General features: G+C 38.7%; 1 long non-coding RNA gene across 1 annotated transcript in view; it reads right to left on the reverse strand.

The window, feature by feature from the left end:
- LOC132345457 (uncharacterized) overlaps positions 1-27,726 on the reverse strand; it is a 526,373-nt gene that overhangs the window by 30,308 nt on the left and 468,339 nt on the right. Inside the window, exons 10-11 of the long non-coding RNA XR_009494773.1 lie at positions 15,921-27,670; positions 15,696-15,765 (exon numbers count right to left, since the gene is read on the reverse strand). This is a non-coding gene — a long non-coding RNA (uncharacterized lncRNA). The remainder of the gene's footprint in view (positions 1-15,695; positions 15,766-15,920; positions 27,671-27,726) is intronic.

The following is a 27,726-nucleotide window of genomic DNA, read 5'->3' on the forward strand; positions in this document are numbered from 1 at the left end:
TCTTGCTTTAATTTATGTCATCAAGTGTTCTGCCTATGTTTTCCTCTAAGAGTTTTATAGTTTCTGGTCTTACATTTAGGTCTTTAAGCCATTTTGAGTTTATCTTTGTGTATGGTATTAGGAAGTGTTCTAATTTCATTCTTTTACATGTAGCTGTCCAATTTTCCCAGGATCATTTATTGAATAGGCTGTCTTTGCCCCATTGTATATTCTAGCATCCTTTGTCAAAAATAAGATACCCATTGGTGGATGGGTTTAGTTCTGGGCTTACTATCTTGTTCCATTGGTCTGTATTTCTGTTTTTATGCCAATACCATATTGTCTTGATGACTGTAGCTTTGTAGTATAATCTTAATTCAAGAAGGTTGATTCCTCCAGCTCCATTCTTCTTTCTCCAGACTGCTTTGGCTATTGGTGGTCTTTTGTTTCCATATGAATTGTGAAATTTTTTGTTCTAGTTCTGGGGAAAATGCCATTGGTAATTTGATAGGGATCATATTGAATCTGTAGATTGCATTTGGTAGTATAGTCATTTTCACAATATTGATTTTTCCTACCCAGGAACATAGAATATTTCTCCATCTCTTTATGTTGGTTTTGATTGCTTTCAGTAGTGTCTGATAATTTTCTGTGTACAGTTCTTTTGTCTCCTTAAGTAAGTTTATTCCTAGATATTTAATTCTTTTTGTTGCAATGGTGAATGGGATTGATTCCTAACTTTCTCTTTGATTTTTTTTATTGTTAGTATATAGAAATGCAATTGATTTCTGTGTATTGATTTTATATCCTGCAACTTTGCTAAATTAACTGATTAGCTCTAATAATTTTCTGATGCTATCTTTAGGGTTTTCTATGTACAGTATGTATATTGTTACCCTGCTTATTTAACTCATATGCAGAATACATCATGAGAAATGCTGGGCTGGATGAAGCACAAGCTGGAATCAAGACTGCCAGGAGAAATATCAATAACCTCAGATATGCAGATGACACCACCCTTATGGCAGAAAGTGAAGAAGAACTAAAGAGCGTCTTCATGAGAGTGAAAGAGGAGAGTGAAAAAGTTGACTTAAAGCTCAACATTCAGAAAACAAAGACCATGGCATCTGGTCCCATCACTTCATGGGAAATAGATGGAGAAACAGTAGAAACAGTGTCAGACTTTATTTTTATGGGCTCCAAAATCATTGCAGATGGTGATTGCAGCCATGAAATTAAAAGATGCTTACTCCTTGGAAGGGATTTTATGATCAACCTAGATAGCATATTAAAAAACAGAGACATTACTTTGTCAACAAAGGTCCATCTAGTCAAGGCTATGGTTTTTCCAGTGGTCATGTATGGATATGAGAGTTGGACTATAAAGAGGGCTTAGCACTGAAGAATTGATGCTTTTGAACTGTGGTGTTGGAGAAGACTCTTGAGAGTCCGTTGGACTGCAAGGAGACCCAATCGGTCCCTCCTAAGGGAAATCGGTCCTGGGTGTTCATTGGAAGGACTGATGTTAAAGCTGAAACTCCAGTATTTTGGCCAACTGATGAGAAGAGCTGACTCATTTGAAAAGACCCTGATGTTGGGAAAGATTGAAGACAGGAGGAGAAGGGGATGACAGAAGATGAGATGGTTAGATGGCATCACCGAATCAATGGACGTGTTTGGGTAAACTCTGGGAGTTGGTGATGGACAGGGAGGCCTGGAATTCTGCAGTTCATGGGGTTACAAAGAGTCAGACATGACTGAGTGACTGAAGTGAACTGAACTGATGTATAGTATCATGTCATCTTCAAACAGTGTGAGCTTTACTTCTTCTTTTCCAATATGGGTGCTGAATTTTGTCAAAGGCTTTCTCTGCATCTATAGATATTATCATATATTTTTTTTATCTTTCAGTTTGTTAATATGGTATATCACATTGATTGATTTTCATATATTGAAAAATCCTTGCATCTCTGGATAAACCCAACTTGATCATGCCGTATGAGATTTTTGATGTGTTGCTGAATTCTGTTTCCTAAAATTTTGTTGAGGATTTTTGCATCTATGTTCATCAGTGATATTGGTCTGTAGTTTTCTTTTTTGTGTGTTGTCGAGTCTGGTTTTGGTATCAGGGTGATGCTGGCCTCATAGAATGAGTTTGGAGGTGTTTCTTCCTCTGAAATTTTTTGAAAGAGTTAGAAGTTTAGCCATTAGCTCTTCTCTAAATGTTTAATAGAATTCTCTTGTGAAGTCATCTGGTCCCAGGCTTTTGTGTTTTGGGGAGATTTTTGATCCCAGCTTCAATTTCAGTTCTTGTAATTGGGTTGTTCATAATTTCTATATCTTCCTGGTTCAGCCTCAGAAGATTGAACTTTTCTAAGAATCTGTCCATTTCTTCCAGGTTATCCATTTTATTGCCATATAGTTGTTCATAATAGTCTTATAATCCTTTGTATTTCTGCATTGTCTCTTGTAACCTCTCCTTTTTCATTTCTAATTTTGTTGATTTTATTCTTCTCTCTTTTTTTCTTGATGAGTTTGGCTAAAGATTTGTCAATTTTGTTTATTTTCTCAAAGAACCAGCTTTTAGTTTTATTAATCTTTAGTATTGTTTCTTTCATTTAATTTTCATTTATTTCTGCTTGGAAATTTATTCTGTCTACTAATTTTGGTGTGTGTGTGTTTTTTGTTGTTGTTGTTCTTTTTCCAGTTGTTTTAGATGTAGAGTTAGGTTGTCTATTCAATGTTTTTCTTGTTTCTTGAGGTAGGATTGTATTGCTATAAACTTTTCTCTTAGAACTGCTTTTGCTGTATCCCATAGGTTTTTAATTATCATGATTTCATTGTCATTTGCTTCTGTAAATTTTTGATTTCCCTTTTAATTTCTTCAGTGACCTGTTGGTTATTTAGAAGCATGTTGTTTAATCCCCATGTACTTGTGTTTCTTACAATTTTTTTCCTTGTAATTGATATCTAGTCTCATAGCATTGTGGTTGGAGAAGATGCTTTATATGATTTCAATTTTCTTAAATTTACTGAGGTTTGATTTGTGACCCAAGATGTGACCTATCCTGGAGAATGTTTCATGTGCACTCAGGAAGAAGGTGTATTCTTCTACATTTGAATGGAATGTCCTGAAGATATGAATGAGATCTATCTCATTTAATGTATCATTTAAGACTTGTGTTGCCTTATTAATTTTCTGTTTTCATGATCTGTCCATTGGTGTGAATAGGGTGCTAAAGTCTCCTACTATTATTGTATTACTGTCAATTTCTCCTTTTATGTCAGTGTTTGTCTTATGTATTGAGAGAAACACCTCCTATGTTGGGTGCATAGATATTCACAATTTTTATGTCTTCTTCTTGGATTGATCCCTTGATCATTATGTAGTATCTTTCCTTATCTCTTATAATATTCTTTATTTTAAGGTCTATTTTGTCCGATATGAGGATTGTTACTCCAGCTTTCTTTTGCTTCCCATTTGTATGGAATATATTTTTCCATCCTCTTTCAGTCTATACGTGTCTTTAGGTCTGAAGTGGGTTTCACAGACAGCATGTATATGGGTCTTGTTTTTGAATCCATTCAGCCAGTCTGTGTCTTTTGGTTGGAGCATTTAATCCATTTTCATTTAAAGTAATTATTGATATATGTTCCTATTGTCATTTTCTTAATTGTTTGGGGTTGATTTTGTAGATCTTTTTTCTTCTCTTGTATTTCTTTAACATTTGTTGTAAAGCTGGTTTGGTCGTACTGAATTCTCTAAACTTTTGCTTGTCTAAAAAGCATTTTATTTCTCCATAAGTTTTGAATGAGATCCTTGCCAGGAAGAGTAATCTTGGTTGTAGAATTTTCCCTTTCAGTACTTTAAATATATCCTGCCATTCCCTTCTGGCCTGTGGAGTTTCTGCTGAAAGGTCAGATGTTAAGCATATGGGATTTCCCTTGTATGTTACTTGTTGCTTCTCCCTTGCTGTTTTTAATATTCTTTCTTTGTGTTTAGTATTTGTTAGTTTGACTAGTATGTGTCTTGGCATGTTTCTCCATGGGTTTATCCTGTATGGGACTCTTTGTTCCTCTTGAACTTGATTTATTATTTCCTTTTCCATGTTGGGGAAATTTTCAACTATAATCTCTTCAAAAATGTTCTACCCTTTCCTTCTCCCTCTGTGTCCACAAGTCCACTCTCTGTGTCTCTGTCTCCACTGCTGCCATGAAGATAGCTATTATTTGTAGATTTTTTTTGATGATAGCCATTCTGATCAGTGTGAGGTGATATCTCATTGTAGAGACTAATACAACTTTGTACATCAACTATATTCCAATAAAAACTAATTTAAAAAATCAAAGATTGTGGGGGGAAAAAAAAAAAAAGCTTGCAAAGCATCTCCTTCAGAATAAGCCTAAACAGAGGCTCATCCATTGTAGCTAAGGTAGCCTTCACTATAGGAACTCAGAGATATTCTTTATTTGAAAAACCTAAGCTAAAGATAATATGAACCTGTATCTTTCAGTTCCATATTAAGGATAGTATGACCTGTATGCAGGTTAAGAAGAAACAATTAGAACCAGATATGGGACAATGGACTGGTTCAAAATTGGGAAAGGAGTATGTCATGGCTGTATATTGACACCCTGCTAATTTAAGTTATATACAGAGTACATCATGCAAAATGCTGGGCTGGGCTGAGCTGGACAATTCACAAGCTGAATTCAAAAGTTTCTGGGAGAAATATCAATAACCTCAGATATGCTGAGGATACCACTCTAATGGCAAAAAGAGAAGAGGAACTATAGAGTCTCTTAATGAGGGTGAAAGAGGGGAGTGAAAAAGCTGGCTGGAAATTCAACATTCATAAAACTAAGGTCATGGCACCCACTGCCATCATTTCATGGCAAATAGATGGGGAAATGGAAACAGTGACAGATTCTCTTTTTTGAGCTTCAAAATCACTGAGGACAGTGACTGCACCCATGAAATTAAAAGGCACTTGTTCTTTGGAAGAAAATCTATGACCAATCTAAACAGCATATTAAAAAGCAGACACATCACTTTGCCAACCAAGGTCCATATAGTCAAAGCTATGGTTTTTCCAGTAGTCATGTATTGATACGCGATTTGGACCATAAAGAAGGCTGAGTGCCCAAGAACTGATGCTTTCAAATTGTGGTGCTGGAAAAGACTTTTGAGAGTCCCTGGAACTGCAAGGAGAACAAACTAGTCAATCCTAAATGAAATCAATCCAGAATACTCATTGCAAGGACTGATGCTAAAGCTGAAGCTCCAATCCTTGGGCCACCTGATGCGGAGAACTGATTAACTAGAAAAGCCCTAGATTCTGGGAAAGATTGAGAGCAGAAGGAGAAGGGGGAGACAGAGAATGAGATGATTGGATGGCATCCTTGACTCAATGGACATGAGTTTGAGCTAACTCTGTGAGATACTGAAGGACAGGAAAGCCTGCCGTGCTGCAGTTCACGGGGTAGCAAGAGCTGGATATGACTTAGTGACTGAAAACAATTGAAAATAATGCAGGGAATACGGGCTTCCCTGGTGGTGCTAGTGGTATAGAGCCTGCCTGCCAATGCAGGTAGACTTAAGAGACACAGGTTCAGTCCCTGGGTTGGGAAGATCCCCTGGAGGAAGGCATGGCAAACCACTCCAATATTCTTGCCTGGAGAATCCAATGGATGGAGGATCCTGGTGGGATACAGTCCATAGGTTCACAAAGAGTGGGACATGACTTAAGGGACTTAGCTTGCACTCAGGGAACAAACTGGGATTGAATTTTCGATGTTGTTATAGTACAATAGCTTCCTTTGTTTTAAGGACATGGATTTAACTAAAACTCAGAAAGCAGCTTGTTGCCCTCACTAGACTTCCAGGCAAGGTAGGTCATACACTCATTTGGGACAACTGCGGCAACAATTCAGCATGAAAATATTGCATCCCAGGTTTACATTACAGTTTGAAAAAAACAATTAAAAAAATATGGATTAAAAAAATGAGGAGGAAAGAAAATCATAAAAATGATAACCAACACAGACCTCATAGGATGAGGAGAAGTTTTAGTTTTTAAGTACCTCCTTGCTGAATCACACAAAGATGATTTTCAAAGCCAAGTTTTGGAGTGAGATGTATAGTTCTGGGTCCTCAACAAATTCTGACAAGATTTCACACACTATCAGAGAGGCTCTTTGCTCTTGCCCAGCTTCCCTGCAGTGGGAGAGGGGACAAAGCCAATACCCAACATCTTTGCTCTCAGGGAGCCACTTTGACCCAATTCCAGAAGCCCAAGGGCTGTCCTTAATTAGCATTGTAATTTATATTGCACAATTATGCAAATTGGGTACATAAACAAAATTATCCTTTCAGTTTGGCTTTGTTACTGGAGAAATGCAAAGCCAGTTAAAGATAAGAATAAAGAAAATGGAATACATTTCCTTTAATGTGATGCACCATTTCTTAATTTATCCATTCTTTTTTTCTACTCTTTCACCTTGCACTTGGAGTTCTCATTTTTCTTTTCCCCTACTTTGTTTTTTCTTCCTTTTATGCTGCTTTTTTTTTTTTCTTCCTTTATCTATCCTTGGCTCTTTTCCTTGAGAACTGTTCCATCTCATTAATTCTACTGCAGCGATTTATAACTCTTCAGGCCATTTCTTTGTTTCTGGATATGACTATGATCTTGACTGTCTATAGTTTCTCTCTCTCTCTCTCTTTCTTTTTTTTTTTCCTTTGCTTGCAGATTCTCTCCTTTCTCCTGGCATCTCTTTCCATTTTACTCCATTTCCCATTAGTTTGATTTGCTTTTCTGGCTGTGTGTGGCTCTTTGTCTGATACCTAGCAAACACCCTCAGGATCCAAATCAGTTTTACTAAGAAAACTGAAAATAAGCATGACAAGCAACAGAACTTGGAAGATGGGAAACTGACAATATAAAACTCAATGAAATCGAACTGGAAGCCAATGCCTAGAGGCAATAGACAGTATTTAAGTAGAAAGTAGGCATGGGATAATCAATCAATAAATTAACATAAAAAAAGATAATTTTCCAATATTGCTTAATATTTCAATTGAACTGGCTCCATTAAAAAGAATTAAAATTCCATGGAGGAATCAGAAAATCTAAAATATTTAAAACCAGTAGAAAATATAACTTTTAAAGATAAAGCTAGCTTTGAAAGAACTGTGGCTACTGGTGCTTGCCAATATATGGGAATTAACTGTTAAAGGAATTTATAAGAGGCTCTTCAACAGAATTGTGAAGAGGACAGAACTGTTCATTACTATCTGCACAGAACCACAGCTCCCATGAGGAAATATCCTTCCTCCGTTTACAGCCCTCTGGCTGCAGCAACAGCAGCCAAATTAAAATATAACCCAGGGGATCAAAGCCAACTTGGGTAAATCAGAGCATCCTCCTTCTGGCTATAACTTTTTCCACTTTGAATAACTTTCAATGTCTCCTACATAGATTTTTAGTCCCTATCTCTCTGTCTGTGACTCCTGACTCATGCCCTATCTTTCTCCCATTCACTTACTAATTTCTAGACATCTTGACTGACTAATATTCTCAGCTCATTCTTTTCATATCTTTCATCTTCTTCTTCCGGAATGATCTTCATTGATTGTTCCATGTCTGGCTTCTTTTTTGTCATTTGAGCCTCTACTCAAAAGCAATCTCAGAGAAAAATTCTCTAATGTTGACCTCCATCCCATCACCTGCCATATTGCCTGTCTCTCCCCTCTAGAATGTCAGATCTTGTCTGTCTAGTTCAGCACTGTATTTCCAGCACTCAGATCAGGGTCAGAGGTGTAGAGCATCCCCCAAATAATTTTGACTTAAATGAATGAATTCCTGATTGTTATAGAATGGACAATGACCTGCGGCTGCTGCTAAGTCACTTCAGTCGTGTGCGACTCTGTGAGACCCCAGAGACGGCAGCCCACCAGGCTCCCCTGTCCCTGGGATTCTCCAGGCAAGAACACTGGAGTGGGTTGCCATTTCCTTCTCCAATGCATGAAAGTGAAAAGGGAAAGTGAAGTCACTCAGTTGTGTCCGACTCTTAGCGACCCCATGGACTGCAGCCCACCAGGCTCCTCCGTCCGTGGGATTTTCTAGGCAAGAGTACTGGATTGGGGTGCCATTGCCTTCTTTGGGACAATGACCTAAAGGTGACCAAAGTCCATTTCCATGATTCACAGGCTTTATGATCAAAAGTGAATAAAGTTCATGTTTGGGGCATTAAGTGCTTGAACTAGGAGATACAAAGCTCACAGTATCTATTTTCCACCATGTGAACCAAACTAAGGGAGTCAGTGAGGGTGGGGCAGATGGTGCAAGGAGAGTAGGGAGGAAATAAGTAGGAGGTGCTAGCAAGGTGAGACAGACTGGGACCTGGGACCCTTTGCTGAAGTGCTGCAGTGTTTGCACCTGGACACACTTCTCCAGAAGCAAAATACAAATAAATGATGTGGGATTAAAAATAACTGTGTGCATGAGCAGTTGGAGCAAGTTCTGGACAAAAATATAAAGAGACCAAAATTCCCAACTGCCATTTTTGAAGAGTCTGGAGCAAACACAGGGTATTATGCATGCCCCCTGCACACAACACCACCTAAGCCACACTTTTGGCCAACCCGTGGACACCCCTACCTTCACCCCATATGAGGAACAAGCTCAGGTCCCCTCAGGGAAGGAGCTGGCAAGGGAATCTGTTATTTGTTCTCGATCCCCACTGCTGCAGCAGGGCCCCAGTAAATTGCCTAAATTTCTTGTCTGGACTCTGATTAATTCCCATTGATTAAGGAGGCCAAGAAACTTAGTCAGTAACAAAGGGATGAGGCAGTGAGAGTAGAGGCAGGTAGAAACAGTTTGGACAGCATTCATGGCTTGGTCTCTGATGATCCTGGGGCCAGATCCATTCCTGTCTTTCTCTCTATGAAACCCCTCAGGCTTCTTTCCATGACTTCTACTTTTTTCTTAAACTACAAATTGGATTTTAATCCTTGGCAATCAGCTTCCCAGGAGGCACTAGTAGTAAAGAACCTGCCTGCCACTGCAGGAGATACAGAAGATGCAGGTTCAATCCCTGGGTTGGGAAGATCCCCTGGAGGAAGGCATGGCAAACCACTCCAGAATTCTTGCCTGGGGAATCCCATGGGCAGAGGAGCCTGGTTGGCTATAGTCCATAGCATCGCACAGATTCAGACATGACTGAGTGACTTAGCAGGCATGAAGGCCTTTGCAGTCAATGGAAGTAGCTCATAAAATCTTTATAGTGTCCTGCTCAAGAATTTAAAATTGGGGGTAAAATTAGAGTCTGAATCAAGATTCTGCTGTTTATGGAGGACCAATTTCTTAATCACTCCAAATTTTAGCTCCCTTATCTAAAAATTGAAGGACAATAATAGATCCCACCTGACAGGGGCACTGGAAAGATGGAATGTGATTTACATATTGAAATTTCTTAGGCACAATGCCTGATATATAGTAAGTTCCCAATTAAACAAGAAATTACAGGTTGGCTTAAGGGTGAACGTCTACTTTGGACTGGTATTTCACACCTACCTCATTGGTGTATCTTACTTCCTATGGAACAGCTTACATTCCCATTTATTTTAGACTATTTTCTAAATTCTTTTTATAATTAGATATATTTAGTTTCCTCTCTGATGCTCATTTCATCTTTGACATATCAGTTTCTCTTAGATGAACTGGGTTGGGCATTTGTGATTGGAAAAAGAAAAAAACAGAAGCAACTTGGTGCTAAGAAATCGGGAAAATGAAGAGACAGATTGATTCTCCTCAAGCTACCCTGCTGACTCAGACTTTGATCCCTGGATTGGGAAGATCCCCAGGAGAATGGAATGGCTACCCACTCCAGTATTCTTTCCTGGAGAATCTCATGGACAGAGGAGCCTGGAGGGCTATAGTCCATGGAGTTGCAAAGAGTGGGACCTGACTGAGTGACTGATAAGTTCACTTTCTCTTTTCCTCAAGCCTAAGTTAGAAAGTGCAGTTGCAAAGAGTTGGACCTGACTGATAATTGGACTGATAATTTCACTTTCTCATTTCCTCAAGCCTAAGTTAGAAAGTGCTAGGTGTCCTACTCTATGAAGAGCAAAATTTACAGGATGAGATCCTGGAAGACAAACAGTGGGAGCTATCTCTCCTAATGCTTGGTAATGGCCTTCATTGCCTGTTATAGAACAAGAAGAGCTGTTAACGATAAGAAAAGTGAGTTGTAAATGAGCATGAAATCAGGAGAGAGTTGGACTGGATCCACCTTTATGAATGAGGCTTGAGATACCACGTTGTTGGTCTCATGGTACACGCCTGTACCCTAATGTCCGGTCTACAAAGATCCTGTAATTCAGCTCTGCCCCCACCACACTGATAAACAGGATGAATCACAACTGAGAGTGGAGGCAGGGGACTGTGTTTGTGGGGAACAGGCTGTCCCAAGACCAGAAATACTAAAAATCGAGGGAATCATGATGTGATAAACAAATGCAGCAGAGAATAAAATGCAGGTATCTAGTATGTAAAGACATATTTCTCAAAAATGTATCCTATCTACCAAATATAAAAAATAAAAAAAGAGGCAATTTATAAAAATTGTACAAAATGTAATAAAATGTATATAAATAAGTCTCAAAACCCTACACAAAATTTAATGATACTGATAAAAAATGTTGACTTTTTTGAATATGTCCCTTAAAAAAACTGAAAGTTGCTCAGTCATATCTCACTGCGAGCTCATGGACAATACAGTCCATGAATTCTCCAGGTCAGAAAACTGGAGTGGGTACCCTTTCGCTTCTCCAGGGGATCTTCCCAACCCAGGGATTGAACCCAGGTCTCCTACATTGCAGGCAGATTCTGTACCAGCTGAGCCACAAGGGAAGCCCAAGATACTAGAGTGTGGGTAGCCTATCCCTTCTCCAGGGGATCTTCCTGACCCAGGAATCCAACCAGGGTCTCCTGCATTACAGGTGGATTCTTTACCAACTGAGCTATGAGGGAACGCCTGTGACTCAGGTGGTAAAGAATCCGCCTGCAATGCGGGAGACCTGGGTTCAATCCTTGGGTTGGGAAGGTTCCATGGAGAAGGGAAAGGCTACCCACTCCAATATTCTGGCCTGGAGAATTCCGTGAACTCTATAGTCTATGGGGTCACAAACAGTGAGACACGACTGTGTGACTTTCACTTTAAAAAAATCATTTATTTATTTTGGCTATGCTGGATCTTATGTGTTGTGTAGGATTTTCTCTAATTGTGGTTCTCAGGCTTCTCATTGAGGAGGCTTCACTTGCTGTGGAGTAAGGGTTCTAGTCATTCTTGCTGTGGAGTAAAGGTTCTAGCAGTTCTAGTTGGGCTTCAGTAGTTCAGCAGGTGGGCTCAATAGTTGCAGCTCCCAGGCTGTAAAGCGCTGTGGCTCAATAGTTGAGGTGCATGGGCTTAGTTGCTCTGCAGCATGTGTGATCTTCCCAAACCAGGGATCAACCCCATGTCTCCTGCATTGGCAGGTGGATTTTTTACCCCTGAGCCATCAGGGAAGCCTCAAATATGTCCCTTTATCTGAGTCAAAACTGGAATTTGTATTCTAAGTGGCAGAATTAGGTCTCTAACAGGATTGCAATCCCCAAAAAGCATTTAGGAGGAGATCATGGGGAGGTGGAAATACATTACAGAGAGACTGAGCATTTTCTAAGAGAGCATATCAAAGTACGGTTAAAGAGATTGAACACTTGGTTTACTGACAAATTCTGGATGTGGATTTTAGAGAAAGACTAGATTACAGGTACTATATTTTCTCTTTACATCTAAATTATACTGTGTATGGAATTTTGTGACCCTTTTGATCCATGGATAACCAAGCAAAAAGTATAATGGAATAAAATTCTGATTCAAATTTGCACAAAAAAATACAATTCTAAGAAATATATTTAGAACATATTTATGGGCCCTAAAAGAAAAGTTAACTATATGGAGAGACATAGTGTTATTGTAAAAACAAAACAAAACAAAAACCTGCTATTGTAAGATAAGGTCAAATATTATAAACTGGCCATTTGAGTCATCTATATATGGCTAAGATAGATGAAAATATTGATGGATTATTGAGCATTATTTTAATATTCTTTGTAAATTGTATTTGCTAGTATTTCATCAAGAAAACTGCAATTACTATCTGAACAGAGTTACCTCCACATTGTTTTTTCATTTCTTAATTATTGAATTCTTTTTCATTTCTAACTTATTATTTTTACTTTTTCAGTTCAGTTCAGTCACTCAGTCATGTCCAACTCTTTGCAACCCCATGAATCACAGCAAACCAGGCCCCCTTGTCCATCACCAACTCCCGGAGTTCACTCAAACTCATGTCAATTGAGTCGGTGATGCCTTCCAGCCATCTCATCCTCTGTCGTCCCCTTCTCCTCCTGCCCCCAATCCCTCCCAGCATCAGGGTCTTTTCCAATGAGTCAACTCTTCGCATGAGGTGGCAGAAGTACTGGAGTTTCAGCTTCAGCATCAGTCCTTCCAATGAACACCCAGGACTGATCTCCTTTAGAATGGACTGGTTGGATCTCCTTGCAGTCCAAGGGACTCTCAAGAGTCTTCTCCAACACCACAGTTCAAAAGCATCAATTCTTTGGTGCTTAGCTTTCTTCACAGTCCAACTCTCACATCCATACATGACCACTGGAAAAACCATAGCTTTGACTAGATGGACCTTTGTGGACAAAGTAATGTCTCTGCTTTTTAATGTGCTGTCTAGTTTGGTCATAACTTTCTTTCCAAGGAGTAAGCATCTTTTAATTTCATGGCTGCAGTCACCATCTGCAGTGATTTTGGAGCCCCCCAAAAATTAAGTCTGACACTGTTTCCACTGTTTCCCCATCTATTTCCCATGAAGTGATGGGACCAGATGCCATGATCTTCATTTTCTGAATGTTCAGCTCTAAGCCAACTTTTTCACTCTCCTCTTTCACTTTCATCAAGAAGCTTTTTAGTTCATCTTCACTTTTTGCAATAAGGGTGGTGTCATCTGCATATCTGAGGTTATTGGTATATCTCCTGGCAGTCTTGATTCCAGCTTGTGCTTCTTCCAGCCCAGCGTTTCTCATGATGTATTCTGCATAGAAGTTAAACGAGCAGGATGGCAACATACAGCCTAGATGTACTTCTTTTCCTATTTGGAACCAGTCTGTTGTTCCATGTCCAGTTCTAACTGTTGCTTCCTGACCTGCATATAGGTTTCTCAAGAGGCAGGTCAGGTGGTCTGGTATTCCCATGTCTTTCAGAATTTTCCACACTCTATTATGATCCACACAGTCAAAGGCTTTTGCATAGTCAATAAAGCAGAAATAGATGTTTTTCTGCAACTCTCTTGCTTTTTCCAAGATCCAGTGAATGTTGGCAATTTGATCTCTGGTTCCTCTGCCTTTTCTGAAACCAGCTTAAACATCTGGAAGTTCACAGTTCATGGTTCACGTACTGCTGAAGCCTGGCTTGAAGAATTTTGAGCATTACTTTACTAGTATGAGATGAGTACAATTGTGCGGTAGTTTGAGCATTCTTTGGCATTTCCTTTCTTTGGGATTGGAATGAAAACTGACCTTTTCCAGTCCTGTGGCCATTGCTGAGTTTTCCAAATTTGCTAGCATATTGAGTGCAGCACTTTCACAGCATCATCTTTCAGGATTTGAAATAGTTCAACTGGAATTCCATCACCTCCACTAGGTTTGTTCATAGTGATGCTTTCTAAGGCCCACTTGACTTCACATTCCAGGATGTCTGGCTCTAGGTGAGGGATCACACCATTGTGATTATCTGGGTCATGAAGATCTTTTTTGAACACTTTTTCTGTGTATCCTTGCTACCTTTTCTTAATATCTTCTGATTCTGTTAGGTACATACCATTTCTGTCCTTTATCAAGCCCATCTTTGCATGAAATGTTCCCTTGGTATCTCTAATTTTCTTGAAGAGATCTCTAGTCTTTTCCATTCTGTTGTTTTCCTCTACTTCTTTGCATTGATCGCTGAGGAATGCTTTCTTATCTCTCCTTACTATTCTTTGGAACTTCGCATTCAGATGCTTATATCTGTCCTTTTCTACTTTGCTTTTTGCTTCTCTTCTTTTCACAGCTATTTTAAGGCCAGCTCAGACAGCCATTTTGCTTTTTTGCATTTCTTTTCCATGGGGATGGTCTTGATCCCTGTCTCCTATACAGTGTCACTAACCTCCATCCATAGTTCATCAGGCACTCTATCTATCAGATCTAGTCCCTTAAATCTATTTCTCACTTCCACTGTATAATCATAAGGGATTTTAGGTCGTACGTGAATGGTCTAGTGGTTTTCCCTACTTTCTTCAATTTCAGTCTGAATTTGGCAATAAGGAGTTCATGATCTGAGCCACAGTCAGCTCCCAGTCTGGTTTTTCTGAGTGTATAGAGCTTCTCCATCTTTGGCTGCAAAGAATATAATCAATCTGATTTCGGTGTTGACCATCTGGTGATGTCCATGTGTAGAATCTTCTCTTGTTTGTTGGAAGAGGATGTTTGCTATGACCAGTGCATTCTCTTGGCAAAACTCTATTAGCCTTTGCCCTGCTTCATTCCATATTCCAAAGCCAAATTTGCCTGTTACCCCAGGTGTTTCTTGACTTCCTCTTTTCCATTCCAGTCCCCTATAATGAAAAGGACATCTTTTTTTCTTTTTACTCTTTGCTTAAAATTAAATAGAATTTTCCTTAAAGTAAGATTTAGTTCTGACTCACTTGTCAATTTTACATTTCTCTAGTGCAATTAAATTTGTGTTGCTTTTGTCCCTAACCACTGTCTCTTTGGTATGTTGTAGTCTACTTAAGATTTTTTGATAAATATTTTATTCACTTACATTTATTTTTATTGTAGAAAAGGCTAAAGCCAATGAATCTGTCTCTTAGAACATCTTTGGTAATACATCACTGTTGAGATGTTGTACTGTAATATAGCAGATCTCTATATCTACAGTATAACTTTATTTTCCGATTTGTCCCATTTGTTCCATTAGGCACATGGTTTGTTTAATATTTTTGATTCATTGTTTGTTTTTAGTATTTTGGGTGGTAGTTTCATTTTTTAGTACTGTACAACTGTGACCATATGTGATTTCCACAGTTTCTGTTATTTATCATTTATTTGTTCTTGAATGATACCAATTTATTTTGGTAAATAAAGCACAGATGCTTGAAGAAAATGTGTAGTTTCTGTTTCTAGAGTAGAAATATTTATAGGTATCAGTTATTAAATTTCCTTTTATTTCCTTGATTTTAGTTATTTAAATGATACAATTCTTCTGTAATGACTTGATAGTTATATATCATGTTTATATTTTACATTTATTTTATATGTCTCTTAAACTGTCTACATACATTCTTTACATCTTACACTTGCATCATTACCAATGCCAAAAATGAAGCAAAATAGTTGGTTCCTTCCAGTTAAGATGAAAATCTTGGTACCTTTTTCTTTTTATAATCTTCCCACTGTTCCTTTCACTTACACATCCACATTCTCTTTCTAAGTTTTGTGACTATATTCTACATTATAATACCAACTACAGTTGTTGTTTAAGTTAAAACATTTTAAGTAGTTTATTCTGTTAATTATTTGCACTGTTTCCTGAAAAACATATTACCAACAGTTGTATACTCTTACCTTGATGTTCCTTCACTGCTGTATTCTCACCCCTGCACAATGACGGGTGCATCACATCCTCTCATCAGTTCTGGTTAAGGAACCAACACAGCAGAACAGGAGAAAGAAGAAAAGAACCTGACTTGTACAACTTACAACCCCATAATAAACTTTGCTTCTGTTAGCCCATGTTACCAGAAACATGTTACCACCAAGATTATGGTAAATCTGTAGAGTAAATTTCACCTTGATAGCCCCCTCTCTGGGCTTCCCTGGTGACTCAGTGGTAAACATTCCGTTTGCCAATGCAGGAAGTGCAGATTCAATCCCAAGGTCAGGAAAATCCCTTGGAGAAGAAAACGGCAGCCCACTGCAGTTATTCTTGCTTGGGAAATCCCATGGACAGAGAAGCCTGATGGGCTATAGTCCATGAGGCCTCAAAAGAGTCAGACACACCTTAGAGACTAAAATGATAACAACAATTCCCTCTCTGCCATAGTCAAAAGCACAGGCAACACACAAAGCCATACGAATGGGAACGAACACTGTACCGTTTCCATGTGATCAGACTCTTGGAATGTGAGGTGCTTAGACTAACTTCATTGTTATTAGCCCTTTTAATGGGCTCAACTGTAAACACTGGTCTCAAACTTGGCTACGCATTGTAGTAACAAGGGGAAATTCTTAACAGAGTCTAATGACCTAGCTACTCACCAGATAAATTAAATCCAAATCATTCTTGTTGAGACCTAGGCATCTGTATTTTCTAAATCTCCTCATGTGACTACAGAATGCAGCCAAGAATAAGAGCATAGGAGAGTCAGTGGAATCTGAACCTTCAGTCTAGGTTTTCGTGTGAACCTAACACAACACAAGCTATTTTGGAAACTTAAAAGTGACCCTGGGAAGCAATTTTGTTCTGAAGTAAGATAGTCGCATCAAAATGATCAAAAGGGACTTGTATCATTGCCATAACTGTTTCATTAGTTTTTAATTTTTTTAAAAAATTATTTTTTCTAAATTGAAGGATAATTCCTTTCCAATATTGTGTTGGTTTCTACCATGCATCAACATGAATCAGCCATAGGTATACAGATGTCCTCTCCCTTTTATTTCATCACTTTTAATGTGCAGATGAATGGAGTGTCCAGCTGCATTTTGGGGTAAAAGGGAAAACAACAATAGGGTTCCTCAGAGTTGATCAGATAGCTCAGTTAAAACCAACATGGAAAAACAGACTAAAATCCACTTTTCAACAATTGAGTTTTGTTTAATCAATTTGGTTTGGGCTATCTTCCACACACACACAAATTTGAAGTTATTGCCCTGATATTGAGGTCCTACACTCTTTTCCTTTTTTTAAAAGGTAGGTTACATATAGATGTTTCCTAATAAAATAAATTAGGCTCAGATATTTGAGTTTAGAATAGGGTCCTTCATTTTGAAGGCTACTTGGGTAGAGTCAAGGAAATAGTGTCTCTGGAAATGTTCTTTGCATATTAACTGTTACCATAATAAATATGATGCTTGACTTGAGATAAGAAACAGATAAAGAATAAACAAATAAACACAGGCAAACTTTTGGTGGTATTTTATTATCTACATCTTCCTAAACACATTGTTAGGTAACATGTTAGCAAAACTATTCAAGCTATAGTTAGCATTATTTTACAAAGTAAAGACCAATTAGCTGTTTTATATATCATGGAAATCCTTATTTGATTGCTACTTTTTACATTTCAAATGTGTTTGACAGCATCAATCAGTTTATTATTTTTTCTTCCAGCTTTATTGGGATAAATTGACAAATAAAACTGCATATATTTAAAGTATACAATGTGATGATTTGATACACATATATTTTGAGAAATTATAATCACTATCAGGTTAATCATTAATAACACATTCATCACCTCATATATTTACCAGTTTCATGTGTGTAATAAGAACACTTAAAATCTACAGTCTTAGAAAATCAAGTTAAATGACTTATTAACTATAGTCACCAAGCTGTATATTAGAATCAATCAGTTTAATAGCTAACATATTCAGATATCTTAGGAAAATGATAATGTCTACAGATAAGCGTGAATTAAATTTGCTTCACAGAGCTATTTGTTTTGTTGTTAAGTCACTCAGTCATGTCTGACTCTGGTGACCCCATGGACTGTAGCCTGCCAGGTTCCCCTGTCCATGGGGTTTCACAGACAATTACAAATTACACTGGAGTGGGTTGCCATTTCTCACTCCAGGGGGTCTTCATGACTAGGGCTTGAACCCAAGTCTACTGCATTAAGCAGGCAGATTCTTTACTGCTGAGCCACCTGGGCGGTCCGATGGAGCTATAACTTCTCTTTTTTTTTGGCCTATTCACTGCTAGGTAGTGGGCTTCCCTGATGGCTCAGATGGTAAAGAATCCGCCTACAATGCAGGAGACCTGGGTTCAATCCCTTTGTTGGGAAGATCCCCTGGTGGAGGGCATGGCAACCCATTCTTGCCTGGAGAATCCCCATGGACAGAGGAGCCTAGCAGGCTATAGTCCAAGGGATGGCAAAGAGTCGGACATGGCTGAGCGACTAAGCTCAGCAGTGCTAGGTAATATCTATTCATTTTATTATTTGTGTTGTTGTTTAGAAACATGTTGTTAAAATATGCCCAGTGCACTCGTCAGATAGAAGCCTTAATTGTATTTTAAGGATGCTTTCTTTGTAATATTGGATTAGATAGATCCAATAGCATCTTGATTTCCCAAGGTATATAGCTTGATTGAAAACTATTGAGCAGAATATATGATCCTTGGACTCCCATCTTACTGAAAAATAATCAAGAAGATAACATGACATAAATGTGTGCTATAGTGATTTTCACATGGTCCAGTAGTTCTCAAATAGGACCTGGCCCAGCAGCAGCAGCAGCACTTGGGAAGTTCAGAAATGCAGATTCTCAGACTGCACCCAACCCTACTGAATCAGAAACTCTGAGGCACGGGCCAGCAATCTGTTTTAACAAGCCTTCTCTGTGGTTCTGTTATAGAATACACACAACATAATAGAAGCTTTGTCTCTTCAGGGGCTTCCCGGGTGACTCAGTGGTAAAGAATCCACCTACCAATACAGGAGATGCAGGAGTTTCCAATTCAATCCCTGGGTCGGGAAGATCTTAGAGGAGGAAATGGCAACCCACTCCAGTATCCTTGCCTGGAGAATTCCATGGACAGAAGAGCCTGTTGGGCTATGATCCATGGGGTCGCAAAGAGTCAGACACGACTGAGCATGCACTCACCCATATCTCTTCTGCCATCTTTTGTTTTGTCTTCTTTAGAAAATAATTTGTATTCAAAGATAATATTTGCCCAGGAAGTTTTTTTTTTCTTCTTTTTTTTATCTTCAGCAGACTTAATCAGGGTACCTATCATTCTATTATTTTTCCATTACATGTTAAAAATTTGTGACTGGTTTTCAACATCTTTTAATGTACACTTAAGTGATCATTAATTCCTTACATTTGCTTTTAAAACTTCTTTCAAGCAGCAGAGTGTTAGATTTCACATGTGCTTACTTACCTCATTGAGATAATGTTACTATAATGACCTCACTTACATATTGAATAATTAGGACTAATATCTCTCTAATGAGATACACCATGTTATTTGCAACCAGATGCTCTAGCATGGATTGCAAAGGACACTCTACACTAAAATTTCTAATACATTCAAGAGTAATATAAGCAGTCATTTCATATAAATTGTTTTTCTTCCTTTCTTTGAGAATGTAGTTGTTTCTGGATGGATATTAACCTTCAGAATAACTCAAAAGACTTAGGGAGTCAGCTGACTTTGGCACAAAACACAGTGTATAAAAAGTATTTACTGGATGAAGAAAGACTAGCTTTCAGTCATTTTTTGTTTATTTGTTTGTTTACTGAGAACATAGACCACATTGCTGTATCATCCTTGCAATTGTGCCTTTAAAATATAGATTTAATTCTTGTAATATTAACGCTTAAGATGGAATCTTTTCATATGAAGAAAATATTTTTCTATTAAGAAAGAGCTCCATGTAGGCCTAAGAATGTGGCATTTTTTCAGTAACTATTTATGTGTGTTAAATAAATATGAGATGGAAATAAGTACATATATATCTATGGGGCTTGCTTCATTGATTATTCACTCATATTAAAATATCTATGTGCATTGTTAACACAGAAAAATGAATTCACAGTAGACATACGTGCATATACAAAGTGAACTGCATGGAGACATAGCCTCTAGTTTATGTTCAATGGTATTCTCCTCTCTGCTGAAGGTAAATATGTAACTATTTATTTAAACTCTATTTGCTTGTTAATGAAACCAAAGCATGTAGCATCTTAGGAAAGTGTGAATTAATGTCTATGATGACCTCACCTCCCCACAGCCTTCTGAGCCTTCACAGAAGGGGAAATTAAGGGAGACAAACTGAACTGTGAGGCTCAGGGACTCTGTTGGTTCTGCCTGTCACTGTTTTAAGCCGGCTCAAAGCCTCCGGGGAGTCTGGCTGTTCCAGCCTTCCTCAGCCAGCCAGACGGTAACGGCCCACTGCTTTTATTCATTACCCTGCGTGTAATGCACTAAATTTAACAAGTAACACACTCAGTGGGAATTTATTGGCCTTTTGCAGTATGATTGCAAGGTAGGATATGGATATGGATTCCAATTACTGTTGACACCCAGATAAGAAGAACAAAGCCTGTATATGATTATTAATCAAAGTTAATATTTTAGGAAAAGGACAATAAATAAATAATTTCTATACTATTTGAAGCAGATGTTCCCAGGTTGAAAGAACTCTTCTCAGTTACACAATTACATAAAAGGAGCATTCCAGTGAAAGAGAATGGCAATAATACAATAGCAACATCGAGGCAAAGTGATCCTAGACAGCAACAATTTTCATATAAAAATAGCTAGGTGGAGCAGATGTACAGGTGAGAGAAGACTAACGAATTCCAAATATAGACTCCTGTGTGTTATAGAAAGCAATGGCCAAATAAACGGTCATCTTTAAATAAGGATTTAGTATTTTAAGGAGAAAAAATAACAAAAAAATTGTTATTTCAGATGGTAACTATGATCTATTAAAATGTGGCAGGAGGAGTGATGGTAAAAAACATACTGTATCACATTTTCACATCAACAACCCTGGAGTTACCTGATGATGAAAATTCAATATTGTTCACATATAGATATTTATTATGTCAAAGTCTTTGGGCTGCAATATAAAATGGAAGAAGCTAGAAGTTTTACTAACTTTGGGCAAGGGCTTATTGTTATTTTTTTATATTATTTATAGAGGCAATGGGAACACAATAAATACAAAGGCATAGAAGAGAGAGAACCTGCTTTTATTTTACCAGACTATATGTGAATGAAATATGTTGAAACATATAAGGCAAATGAAAACAAAGGGAGCATCACCTTTTCCATGATTTACTCAAATGACTAACTTAAATTATTGAAATAAGAAGCAGCATGCATCACTGGTGAAGGCTTGAACCTTCACATTACACAGAATCATATCCTAGCTTTCATAATAACACTCTGACTTTGAACCACGAATTTAATCTCTCTTAGACTGTGTCCCCAAGTGTAAAATAGAATGATTATAGTAACTACCTCTGTATTTATACTGCAATACTGTATTATATGCTTCAAAGCTGCTAAGAAGCTAGATCTTCAATGTTCTTACCACAAAACATTGAAATGGTGATTATGGGACACATTGGCAAGTGTTAACCAATGATATGGTGGAAAGCACACTGCAATGTATAAATGTATGAAATGAAAGTGTTGCACACCTTAACCTTTAACACCATAGGGGAAAAGTGAATAAAGGGAACACAAGATTCCTCTGTATTGCTTCTTACAACTGCAGACTTATTTCAAAATAAAAATGTTAATTAAAAGAAAAGAGACATATGATTTTATTTTATTTAACCGAAAATGTTTTATTTATCCAACATACTTTCATCTTAGTCTATTAAATGAGATAAAAATTAGTGAGATACATTACTTTTTTTTCATACTGTCCATTTGAACTGGCCGCATTCCAAGTTCTCAGTAGTGATGTGATAGATGCTACTGTACTGGACAACACAGATGTAGGGAGTACAAAGACAAGAAGTCAAGACAAGGCTTAAGAGGTAGTCATGGGCCAAATTGGGCTTCCCAGGTAGAGCTAGTGGTGAAGAATCCACCTGCCAATGCAGGAGATGCAGAGATGCAAGTTTGATCCCTGGATTGGGAAGATCCCCTGGAGGGAGAAATGGCAACCCACTCTAGTACTCTTGCCTGGAGAATTCCATGGACCAAGGAGTCTGATGGACTAGAGTCCATGCGGTTGCAAAAAGTTGGATATGACTGAGGGACTAAACAGCAACAAGTCAGATCATGAATGTAATGCTTGTAATAAAATCCAGACTCTGCAATGGCTGACAGAGCCCAATGTCATAGCCACCTCTGCTTCTTTCTGTCGTTCTCATGCTCAGTCACACTGGATTCCTTGCTATTCCTGGGAAATTCCACATGTGCTCCAGACTTGGAAACCTCACTCTTGCTGTTTTCTCTGTCTGGAATCCTCTCCCTAGGACATTGCTCTGACTTGCTTCCACATTAAGAATTGTCTCTGATCAGATCTGTCCCAAGTTTTTCCCTGATTTATTTATATAAAGAAGCAAATTCCATTCTTCTCCAACACTATCAACCAATCCACTGCTTTAATTTGCCTGATGGTACTTACATAATCTGACATTCTATGTACTTACCTGTTTATTATCAGTTTCCCAAAGAACCTGGAACAGTGCCATGAACACATAATACCTCCAGTAAATATTTGCTGAGTGAATTGTTTAATGATGCTTAACTCTCTCACAAAGCTAGTGGAGGTGATGGAATTCCAGTTGAGCTATTTCAAATCCTAAAAGACGATGCTGTGAAAGTGCTGCACTCAATATGCCAGCAAATCTGGAAAAGTCAGCAGTGACCACAGGAATGGAAAAGGTCAGTTTTCATTCCAATCCCAAAAAAGGGCAATGCCAAAGAATGTTCAATCTGCTGCATGATTGCCCTCATCTCTTATGCCACGAAAGTAATGCTCAAAATTCCTCAAGCTAGGCTTCAGCACTATGTGAACCATGAACTTTCAGATGTTCAAGCTGGATTTAGAAAAGGCAAAGGAACCAGAGATCAAATTGCCAACAACTGTTGGATCATAGAAAAAGCAAGAGTTCCAGAGAAACATCTACTTCTGCTTTATTGATTCTGCCAAAGTATTTGACTGTCTCAATCACAACAAACTGTGGGAAATTCTTAAAGAGATGGGAAAACCAGACCATCATACCTGCCTCCTGAGAAATCTGTATGCAGGCCAAGAAGCAACAGTTAGAACTGGACATGGAACGACAGATGGGTTCCAAATTGGGAAAGGAGTATGTCAAGGCTGTATATTGTTATCCATCTTACTTAACTTATATGCAGAGTACATTATGTGAAATGCTGGGCTGGATGAAGCACAACCTTGAATCAAAATTGCCGGGAGAAATATCAATAACCTCAGATATGCAGATGACACCACCCTTATGGCCGAAAATGAAGAGGAACTAAAGAGCCTCTTGATGAAAGTGAAAGAGGAGAGTGAAAAAGCTGGCTTAAAGCTCAACATTAAAAAAACAAATATCATGGCATCCGGTCCCAGCACTCCATTGCAAATAGATGGAGAAACAATGCAAACAATGACAGGCTTTATTTTCTTGGGCTCCAAAATCACTTCAGATGGTGACTGCAGCCATGTAATTAAAAGAGGCTTGCTCCTTGGAAGAAAAGCTATGACCAACCTAGACAGCATATTAAAAAGCAAAGACATTACTGTGTTGACAAAGGTCCATCTATTGAAAACTATGGTTTTTCCAGTAGTCAGGTATGAGAGTCAGAATGTGAGAGTTGACTATAAAGAAAGCTGAGTGCCAGAGAAATGATGCTTTTGAACTGTGGTGTTGGAGAATACTATTGCAAGTCCCTTGAACTGCAAGGAGATCCAACCACTTCATCCTAAAGGAAATCAGTCCTGAATATTCGCTGGAAGGACTGATGCTGAAGCTCCAATACTTTGGCGACCTGATGCAAAGAACTGACTCATTTGAAAAGACCCTGATGCTGGGAAAGATTGAGGGCAGGAGAAGGGGATGACAGAAGATGAGATGGTTGGATGGCATCACTGTCTCAATGGAGATGGGTTTGAGCAAGGTCCAGAAGTTGGTGATGGATAGGGAGGCCTGGCGTGCTGCAGTCCATGGGGGTGCAAAGAGTCAGACACGACTGAGTGATTGAACTGAACTGAACTCTCTCACAGTTCTCAAATGAACTGCCTGCCTCAAGGAAAATCTGCATTTTCCTTGACTTCAAACCTTACAATAAATTTAGAAACCGGGTAAAGTTTTAAAAATACAAAGCACAGAAGAAATCCGTTGACATTCCAGTAAGACCAACACCATATTTTTAATTCAAAGAGTAAGTTTCCAGCTCAAATTCTTCTAACATTGTCACTAGTGTAGAGAACTCATTTCTGATACAAGTACGTTTTATTTGTATTTTCTTCCTTTATTCATGGAAAATTTATTTACATCTTGCTGCAATATTCACTTATTTTCTGTATATGTGATGTGGAAGTGAGCACACAATTCACTTTTCTACCAAGTAAATTCATTCACAGATTCTGAAAATGACAATAATTACTCCTGAAACTGCTGTCAAAGCCCACCTAAGGTTCTGAGCCTTCCGTGACACATCGCCTTCTTAACGCATTTGCCAATAACTTCAATCAGAATGTCTTTCTCTCTCGCTCTTCCATTATTGCATGAGATATGTCCCTTAATTCAACACCTATTCTAGTCTACTTATATCAAAGATATTTATGAAAATGTTCTCTCTCCAGGAAGGCAAGAATTATCTTTGCTTCTCTGTGTCACTAGAATAAAGCTTTACACTTCTCAGTTGGACTTAGATAAATATTTGATGAATTGAATGAATTCTGTTTTGTTTCAATAATGTATGCATACATCTAGTGAAGACTACTTGGTAGGCAAACATTGTCTGTGATACCTCTCAACCACAAATTCACACTACACAGTGTTTTGCTTTGTTTTGTTTTTCCATAAAAGAACTAATAGTTGTTAAGCTCCTGTGATGCATTAAAAATTTTACATATGATCTTATTTAATCCCTATTATATTTGGACCATTATTATTAACTCTGTACCTAAGAGGAAATGGAAGCTCAAAAAGAAAATGTAGCTTTTACAAGGTCTGTGAGTGCGTGCATGCTAAGTTGCTTCAGTCATGTCTGACTCTTTGTGACCCTATGCACTGTAGCTCTCCAGGCTCCTCTGTTCAAGAGATTCTTCAGGGAAGAATACTGGAGTGGGTTGCCATGCTCTCCTCCAGGGGATCTTCTCAACCCAGGGATCAAACCCGCGTCTCTCATGTCTCCTGCATTGGCAGGCGGATTCTTTACCACTAGCACCACCTGGAAAGTCCTACAAGGTCTAGTGGCTGTTAAATGTCAGGATTCTCCTTGTCTAACCAATCCCCAAGTCCAAACTATTATTCCACACTTTATAGTTGGGATTAAATACTTCAACATAGAGATTACTTTTGGAGACAAGTGATATAAGTTAGATATTTTATTACCAAAGTTATCCAAAGCTTATGGGACTCCAAAGAAGACATTAATAAATTAGGGATTATCTAGAGAAATAAAAGCAAGTAATTGTGATGCATAGGCATACTTGGTCCACAGTATGTGGAATCCTCCCCAACCAGGTATTGAACCCATGTCCCCTGCATTGGCACTTAACCACTAGGCCACCAGGAAAGCACCTACAAATATTTTCCCCAGGAGCCTAGTAGATCAGGCACTGACCTCCTAAGCCAGGGTTCAGGTCTTACCTGGAGTAGTGTGAGAAGCACTCTATCTTTGAGGGCTTCCCAGGTGGCACAGTGGTAAAGTGCCCACCAATGCAAGAGCCACAGGTCGATCCCTGAGTTGAGAAGATACCCTGGTTTAGGAAATGGCAACCCACTCTAGCATTCTTGACTAGAAAATTCCATTAACAGAGGAGCCTGGCAGGCTATAGTCTACGGGGTTGCAAAGAGCCAGACACAACTGAGCACATACACCTATAACCAAGAAATTATATGTTATGTAAGATTAAGCAATTGAAGTCTTTTCTCCAAGAAAATAGTAAGTTGATACTGCCTGGTATGGATTTGGCCTCAGCTAAAGAGAGGTCCAGCCTTTGTACTGGTCCCACTGAAACCTTGGAATTCTCTAAGTGAGAGGAGTGCCTATTACTGGTGGTGGACCTTTTGAGAATCCTAGCAAATCAATGAAGCATACCTGTGTAATAAAACTCTGATAAATCTCTATATGGTGAAGTTCACATGAACTTCCCTTGTTAGCAAAATACAATGTGTTGTCACACATCAACACTTAGAAGAGAAACACATTCTGAGGGCAATGGAAGTTTCTATCTGGAGCCCTCCCAGACTCAGCATGTGTCTCTTCTTCTGGTTGATTTCTGGTACCATGTCCCTGTAGTAACTGAAACTGTTAAGTATAATAGAATAATAGGTTTCAGTTAGTTCTGTGAGCTTCTCGAGTGAATTATCAAACCTGAAGGTACATTTGAGAAACCTTGACTTTTCAGAGTAAGGGTGGTCTTGTATAGATTCTTCCTTTTAACTTTGCAGTTTGTCCCTAACTCCTTGTAGTTAAGCTATAAAATCTTGGGTACACTTGACGGTCTAGAAGACTACACATTTAACTCTGTGTAGTAGACGTGTATGTGAGTGCTAAGCTGACTCAGTCATGTCTGACTCTTTGTAAACCCATGGACTGTAGCCTGCCAGCCTTCTCTGTTCATGAGATTCTCCAGGCAAGAGTACTAGAGTGGGTTGCCAAGCTCTCCTTCAGTGGATCTTCCCAACCTAGGGATAGAACCCACATTTCCTGCACTGCAAGTGGATTCTTTACCTACTGACCACCTGGGAAGGCCATAGATGTTTAATAATAAACAATAAATTTAGATATTTTTGAAGATGTATTCAGTTCAGTTCAGTTCAGTTCAGTCGCTCAGTTGTGTCCGATTCTTTGCGACCCCATGAATCGCAGCACGCCAGGCCTCCCTGTCCATCACCAACTCCTGGAGTTCACTCAGACTCATGTCCATCGAGTCAGTGATGCCATCCAGCCATCTCATCCTCTGTCGTCCCCTTCTCCTCCTGCCCCCAATCCCTCCCAGCATCAGAGTCTTTTCCAGTGAGTCAACTCGTCGCATGAGGTGGCCAAAGTACTGGAGTTTCAGCTTTACCGTCATTCCTTCCAAAGAAATCCCAGGGCTGATCTCCTTCAGAATGGACTGGTTGGATCTCCTTGCAGTCCAAGGGACTCTTAAGCGTCTTCTCCAATACCACAGTTCAAAAGCATCAATTCTTCGGCGCTCAGCTTTCTTCACAGTCCAGCTCTCACATCCATACATGACTACTAGAAAAACCATAGCCTTGACTAGACAGACCTTTGTTGGCAAAGTAATGTCTCTGCTTTTCAATATGCTGTCTAGGTTGATCATAACTTTCCTTCCAAGGAGTAAGCGTCTTTTAATTTCATGGCTGCAGTCACCATCTGCAGTGATTTTGGAGCCCAAAATAATAGTCTGACACTGTTTCCCCATCTATTTCCCATGAAGTGATGGGACCAGATGCCATGATCTTAGTTTTCTGAATGTTGAGTTTTAAGCCAACTTTTTCACTCTCCTCTTTCACCTTCATCAAGAGGCCTTTTAGTTCCTCTTCACTTTATGCCATAAGGGTGGTGTCATCTGCATATCTGAGTTTATTGATATTTCTCCTGGCAATCTTGATTCCAGCTTGTGCTTCTTCCAGCCCAGCATTTCTCATGATGTACTCTGCATGTAAGTTAAATAAGCAGAAGATGTATTACAGCATATTAAAAATTTATGAA

Source organism: Bos taurus, chromosome 1 (genome assembly GCF_002263795.3).
Source record: "Bos taurus isolate L1 Dominette 01449 registration number 42190680 breed Hereford chromosome 1, ARS-UCD2.0, whole genome shotgun sequence".
NCBI lineage: Eukaryota > Metazoa > Chordata > Mammalia > Artiodactyla > Bovidae > Bos > Bos taurus.